Below are 7,770 nucleotides of genomic sequence, written 5' to 3'. Positions count from 1 at the left end.
TTTCAAAGTATCAGGATTTCATACGGAAACTCGTCTGTTACAAAGGGATTTCATTTTTTAAAACTTATTTGAACTTCTGACTTTTTGTGTGTTCAAAATGCACCACACAAAAAGTCTGTAAAGATCGCCAACCCCAACATAAAAAAATGAGCATAGATGCGCTTATAGAGAAAATTCAACCTAAATTCATAATAAATTTCTATGAATTTCAGAGAAACTCACTCTGAATTTAGGTCAAATTACCTGTATAAGGGCATCTATTTTCATTTTGAGAGGAGCTCAACAAGGCAGAGAGGGACGGGCTTATAAACCGATGTGAGCATCCTTCGGTTGGCGAGGTGGGACTAAACTCTGGCCGCAACGAGGACCAACCCTTTAGTCCCGGTTTGTGGCACAAACCGGGACTAATGCTCATGGGCCAGGGGCGAGGCGCATTGGTCCCGGTTCGTGCCTTGAACCGGGACCAAAAGGTCCAGACGAACCGGGACCAGTGGCCCACGTGGCCCGGCCGGCCCCCTGGGCTCACGAACAGGGACTAATGCACCCCATGGGTCCCGATTCGTGCGGAACCGGGACTAATGGGCTGGCCAGGCCCAAACGAAAGCCCTGTTTTCTACTAGTGTCCTCATCTAAATGAGAGGGAATGGGTTTGTTAGAAATCAGTGAAGTAACCTTTAATCGGTCATACTTCATATGTCTCAAAGCATTAATTGAAACAGAAATTTCCTTTTCATTACTACTAGACTAACACCAACATTATTTAGGTTTGAAGCAATTGTAGTAGCCGGCATATGGTTACTTGGATGATGAGATTATACCTGTGTTGTTGAGGTTATGCACCGCTTTACGGCGCATTGCCTTGGCCAAGGAATCTTCATCCGTATCCATCCGCCCATTCTCAGCAACCGTATGCCGGTTACTATGACGAGACGGAGTCATCTCCACTGAAGCATGCCGCACGTGCTAACTGTCGATGAAGGGGATGAAGTTGGTGTAGAAACCCCCTCCCCAACAGCATCGACAGAAGGCTTGAGTGAAGATGTCGCAGAGGTCGGTGTAGAGACGGAGCAGGAGCAGGAGAAGAGGTCGGTGTAGAGGGTGCTTTCTTGAGAGGAAAGCTCGCGGCTCAATGAAGAAACGGGACGACGGAAGCAGAGAGAACGAACAGTTTCCGTTCCCGCTCGTTTGCACTTTGGAAATCCAAGAAAGGAGTCGGTGTTTACTTCTAATCCGGACCCAAGAATTTGTTTTTACTTCTTTTCTTCCATAATTCCACGATCCGAAGTAAGTAGTAGTTCCCTTTTTTTACATCACCGAAGTAGGGTAAACATGTTGTAGAGCATAGGCTTTGGGACACCCCAAGTAGTAGTTCCTCGTGTCATCATGTGGCCAATTTGTATTAATTCTTTTTATCCAGTTATTATTCATCCAGAGGTTAACGGGACGCTCTCTTTCTCTTCCCCGGTTCGGTCTGTTTCTTTCTTTTCTCCTACTCCAAGGCTGCGACGGCCCCGGCTTCCTTCTCAAGACAGCCGGCGCCTCATGACCGAACCCCATATAAGTATGCACGACCCCGCGACCCCCTGGCAAACCATAGCAACACAGGCAGAGACATCTTCTTCACGCACGCAAGTTTTCGATCAACCGATCTCAGTTTTCGGGACCTGATGGAGAACAAGGGAGCGGCAGCGGCGGTGCCGGAGAAGGAGGCGCCAGCGTCGTCGTACTTCAAGAGGACGGTGGAGCTGGCGAAAGACCAGTACCGGCAGCTCGAGGCGCCGGCGAAGGAGCACTGGGCGAGCATGAAGAACAAGGTCAGCTCCGTGCTCAGCGAGCCCTTCTTCAGCGGATCCAAGGGTGACTCCAGCAGCAGCACGCCGCCGTCCACCGAGTCGCAGTAGATCATCATCGTCATCTAGATATAGTCTATACAGTATATCGTTTCCATATGAGACATTAGTAATTTTGTTGGGTCTTGTTTCTCTCTGAGCACTTACAAATCTCGGCATTATCAGTCTGCAGATGTCTTTTTTAGTTTAGAGTTGTGAATCTACGTTCTAAACTTTTGAATACTACTCCGTAGCAGCCAACAGTACAAACGAAGTGGAAATTAAATCAAACGAGCGATGCTATTCTAATGTAATGATTTTACGAAAATCTTATGTATTAGTTCAATCTTGGGACGGTTGCCACCCGTTTTGCTCAGGTAGTTATCCTGCCTCATGGTAAGGGTAACAGGATTTCTGAAATCAAAATTGTACAAAAGGCACCGGGCGACAGGCACAAAGTCAGATCGGTCAAACTCAGCACCGTAGGATTGGATTCACATGGGCCGTTCGATCACTATCCTCAGCCAATTTGCTCCCGCGCTTGATCTCCTCAAGTGTGTGATCGTACACACAGGAAAAAAAAACCTGGCTTTCGTTACCATGCAGCTCCGGCCGTCGTGTGCAGCATGCGCGTTCCCTCCTAGGCACCAGCTGGCTCGTCGTCCGCCCTCGCACGCTTGCCTCGCCGCCTTGCTGTCACACTCACAGTCATTGCTCCCGTTGTAGCCATGGCAGTGCCATCGTCGCCGATGGCAACACCGTGCATCGCCATGTGCCAACACTCGCGACCCCGGCTTTCTCTGCCTCCAGCAAAAAACGATGCCAGTCTCACGATGTCAGTGATCTCTCTCTCTGGTTTCAACAGAAAAACGCGGTCGTAGCATTTGGCTATGTCGCGTCTCGTGGCTTCCCCGGGCCGCCACCGTTCCAGCACCCCCGACAATCACCGTTGCAGCGCATGGTGCTCGTCGATCCCGGAGCCTCTGCAACTTGTGTGCGGGAGGTGAGGATGCGCCAGAAAGTTCCCTTATAGGTCAGGCTACATGAAATCTCTTATCCTCAACCCTCCAGCCTTACTTTGAGATTTGTATTCTCCAACTAACTTACAACAAGCAGATTTCTCTTTTTCAGGGACGATGAGTTTGAGAGGGAGAGGGTGTCGCCGTCTTCTCCGCCCCATGGTGGCTCAACCTAGCAGCACGGCCTTGTCATGTCGGTCGCTAACGTGCAGCATCAGTTGTTGGCAGCAGCAGCAGCGCCGACCCTGCACCCGACGGGTCGTGCTGAGGGAAGAGATCTGTCATGCAGGGCCGTTGTGCCGAAGGCTGTGGTCTGCGGGGCCATGTGGTTTCAGGCGAAACCACCCGCGGCGCGTTTGGCATGATATGCTGCACTGTATAGCCTGGAACTAATACAAATTTCGAAATAGCAAGTCCAAAGGCAGAGGGGCAACCAGCACAACATGTTACGAAAAAACCAGCACAAGGCAGAACATTCTATGTTAAGCAGAACGGATTATAAACCAGCACGAAGCAACATAGGAAGTCCAGTTTTTTCAGGTTCACTTATTCATCATAGCAGAGCGATGCTGCTAAAACGCAGCACCGGATGTCCTCGATGGCACATGACTACATAGTTTGAGCGGAAACACATAACGAATTGGACATAACTGAAGGGGTGACACAGGAAGAGGCGACCAGGCGTGGCAGACCTGTGAACCGAGCTTCTGAAAGACTCACTGGCCACCACGGAGGCGGAGCACCAGGTGCAGGGTGGACTCCTTCTGGATGTTATAATCGGCAAGGGTGTGTCCATCCTCAAGCTGCTTACCTGCGAAGATCAGGCACTGCTGGTCCGGGGGATGCCCTCCTTGTCCTCAAGGGTGATGGTGTTGCCAGTAAGGGTCTTGATAAAGATCTGCATGCTACCACAAAGGCGGAGCACCAGATGCAACGTGGATTCCTTCTCGATATTATAATCAGCAAGGGTGCGTCCATCCTCAAGCTGCTTTCCTGCAAAGATCAAGCGCTGCTGGTCCAGTGGGATGCCCTCCTTATCCTGGATCTTGGCTTTGACATTGTAGATTGTGTCAGAAGACTCAACCTCCAGGGTAATGGTCTTGTTAGTCAAGGTCTCATTACTAGGGAAAACCTTATACACAGCATCTTAGCAGTAGTGCTGGACAAAATCATGCGCTACTGCTACATATTTGTAGCGCGTGTAAATAAACCGCGCTGCTGCTATCATTTTAGCAGTAGCGCGTACTAGCAAAACACGTTGCTGCTAAGTTTGAACTGGGCGAAAATGGCTAGCCCCACTTAGCAGTAGCGTGTATCTATACCCATCGCTACTGCTATGCTCCGTAGCAGTAGCGCTTTTATCGAACCCGCGCTACTACTAACCCTACCTTATCCTTCCCACGCGGCCGACCCTCTCACTCTCCCCCGCACGCCCCGTCGTCCGCCGCCGCCGCCGTGCTGCTCCTCCACCGAGGTACTCCCTCCATCCCTCCTCCCCTCCCTCCTCCTCCCACCGCGCCCTCCTACCTCCTCCTCCGGCCGCCCCCTCCTCCCTCCTCCTCCGGCCGCCCCCTCCTCCCTCCTCCGCCGGCAGCCCTCCTCCCACCGCCCCCTCCCTCCTCCTCCTCCGGCCGCCCCCTCCCCCTCCTCTCTCCTCCCTCCTCCCACCCCTCCTCCCTCCCTCCTCCTCCCTCCTCCGATCTCACCGGCCTCCTCCCCCTCCTCCTCTCTCCTCCCTCCTCCTCCCTCCTCCCACCCCCTCCTCCCTCCATCTCTATTTTTACTGTTTTTTAGTAAGTGTTTAATAGAATTAGTAAGAAAATTAATAGAACTAGTTGAACTAGTTTATTTTTAGTAAGAACTAGTTTATTTTCATTTATGGTAAGTGCTTAGTTGAACTAGTTGAATTAATAGAACTAGTCTAATTAAAATTTTACTATAGAACTAGTTTATTTTTAGTAAGAAAATTAATATAACTAGTTTATTTTTAGGTGTATTTAACAGTATTCTAGGTTGATACGTTTTGAAGTGGACATGTCATATTTTGAACATGTCACATTTGTTGTTGTTTTTAGTTAAAGCAATTATTCCTGCATCGACGTTGACGACGCCTATCACGCATCCTCATCGTCGACTCGGCGGAGGACACCTACTTGATCAGAGGGGCCATGTCCAGGACTGGGCTCCGTCGGGCTGGTACTGGGAGGTGCTACCTTCCGGGGGACGCAGCTTGGTGAGGAGCCAGCCCGTCCTTGACCCGAACCTTCTTTGGTGGCGGTCGCGTGGGCCAGTGACGGTGCGGAGGCTTGAGGACCCCGCGGAGGTGGTACGTCACCGTGTCAGCGAGGAGGACGAGCACGTCCGTCGCTACATGGTTGCATTGGAGGGCAGGTTCTCCAATACCTGGCAGGTTCTTCAGGGATCTCACTGGAGCTATGATCCTGTGATGGTTCCTTCTATTTGGGTGTCCACCGCCCACGCCGATACCCGTCGTTCGCTAGGGTTTTAGCTGTATTTGTGATGTTATATGTATGATACTATTCGAGATATATTAGTGATAATATTCGACTATGTACGAATGCAAGAGATGATTTACTTTTGCTTATTGAATGCATGCTAATTTGAATACTTATTTATTTTATGCTTTGGTTTTGCTGATTGAATGCTCAAATTGGACCCCACTATGCAAGGCATATGCATTTGATTAGTTGATAGCATATAGGGTTTTTGTTTTTGCAGAAATCAAGGAGCCCCTCCATCAACCCCGTCGTCGTCCCTGTCACCGACCCCCTCCGACCTCGAGGTGAGACCAGCTAAATCTCCATGTCAATATGAGTCCTATAAGATATTTTGAAATGTTTTTGTTCATATTTTCAACCACTGAAATGCAATGACCATCAAGTTTGAATGCTCATATGATGTAGATATAAACATGTATATCTTGTGTTGCTCAAATAGGATATGTGCTTGCCCAAGTGGCCGGCCATGTTTGCTGGTTACACCTCCGAGTGGCCTATGTTTTGCCGGAGTGTTGATTAATTTCTGTTCCGGCAAATTTTAGACGCTCGATATGTCCTTTTTTAGCAAAGGTCATGCCAGATTTTTTCATTAATTTTGGCATGACTTGTGCTAGAATATGTAGGAAATATCAAGTGGCCTGAATTTTCTAGAAAGATAATTAAACGACATTTCGAGTTGACTTTAAGTCTGTCGAGGCTCCGTACATGACAGTCAACAAATGAGTGAGGGAGAAAGTCTGCACCTTATATGAGAGAAGAAGAATCCCGACTGTTGTCGTGGGGGTCGTTTTTCCTTCTTCTCCTTGTGCTAGACCGTTGCTATGCACTAGGGGAAGGAGGAATAACGACCATCACCGACGGTCGAAAAATCGGTGAGGGAGTGTGTCCACCATATATGAGAGAGGACGAAGAATCCCGATGTAGCACCCCGGCTCAGAGAAACCGGAACGCCCCGTATTCCAGCCCAGAGATCGAGGAGAAGTCTCTGGAATACGACACTGCTTGACATAGAACAAATCAGCTCTTATTACAAGAATAATAATACAAGGGTCTGATGTTACAAAGAAGCACATCAGCACGACGACACTACGCCTGCGATACTACACTTGCTCTATGCTAGCAGCAGAACAACTCGTAGCAGCGGAATACTTCTAGCAGCGGAACAACGACGAAGGTGGTGAACTCCACTCCGCAGGGACTCTGGCTGGGACACGATCTAGCTCGCACGCACGGCAACCTCGACAAGCAATCAAGCAATCATGGCATCACCTGCAATCTGGCATGACACGCCAGGTCAGTACATTGAATGTACTTGCAAGCTCATAACAACCAGAAGCATCAAGGCAAAACAACAACATAGCATTAAGCAGGTTAATTAAATTAACATCTACCATGATACAACAGCAACTGCTAAGCATGATATGAAACTACTACAATGCTGATAAATCACCATCTCAGATCTCCATAACCATATCTCTCTTGGCTAACCGGCGAAGCAATATACCATCTCGATCACCTCGTGATCAAAACCAAACTGTGATCTTTCAGGCGATCACTACCATGACCAACACTTGGTCTCCAACATCATGATCAACATCCTGCCAGTCTGTACTGCTCAACATATCAACATATAAATCACCTATAAGTCATTCCGTCATGTGAGTGTTGATCGAACGGTGTGACCTAGTACGAACCCATGCCCATGACCGAGGACGCGGCTATCGATAGATTTAGTATACACTCTGCAGAGGTAGCGCACTGTACCACACCACGGAACCCATGGCCTCGCACTCCCATTCGGGTGGACCAACGACGTTCCGACAGAACCGATCTACTGCCATGACACTCTCCCGGCCACTCCGACTCACTCCCCACTGGGTTAGTCTTGGGTGGCCCTATGTCTACCAAAGACACAACGGCCACCGTCGTGGCCAAAACAATAAATGGTCCCACACAGGGACAACCCGGGTACAACAACAACAACGGGCACACAAGGTTATGTTTGCTTACCGGGCCAAGGTACCGCACGCCATAACCTTCCCTAGTTGGAGGCACCGGCGAGAGGCACGACAATAGACCGCATTAGGGCCTTCCCATAAAGGCAAATGTGGTTGCACTGGAGAAAGCCCGGTTCGGTGGCACCTGACCAACTTAATGACGGAATTTATCCCCAAAAATATAACTGGAAAGACTGATACTCCGATATCATCTATCAACCTAGAATCCAAGTCATAGCAATATCCAACAAATAATCCAAGCATAATATCGTCATCTGAAAATACTCCAAGAGTAGCACACCACTACTGTCATGATGAATCCGAAAACCATAATCCTACTACTCCAATAACAAGAATAAAGCTATTCGGCTAAGATCCACATGTAAACATCATCTCCCAAAATAAT

General features: G+C 49.0%; 1 pseudogene; it reads right to left on the bottom strand.

Moving 5' to 3' along the window:
* Window positions 1-3,564: 3,564 nt before the first annotated feature.
* Window positions 3,565-7,770, bottom strand: part of LOC123171313 (polyubiquitin-like) — a 63,798-nt pseudogene continuing 59,592 nt past the window's right edge.

The sequence above is a fragment of the Triticum aestivum genome, chromosome 7D, assembly GCF_018294505.1.
Source record: "Triticum aestivum cultivar Chinese Spring chromosome 7D, IWGSC CS RefSeq v2.1, whole genome shotgun sequence".
Taxonomy (NCBI): Eukaryota; Viridiplantae; Streptophyta; class Magnoliopsida; order Poales; family Poaceae; genus Triticum; species Triticum aestivum.
The sequence above is the reverse complement of the archived record's forward strand: the minus strand, read 5'-3'. Positions and strand labels throughout refer to the sequence as shown.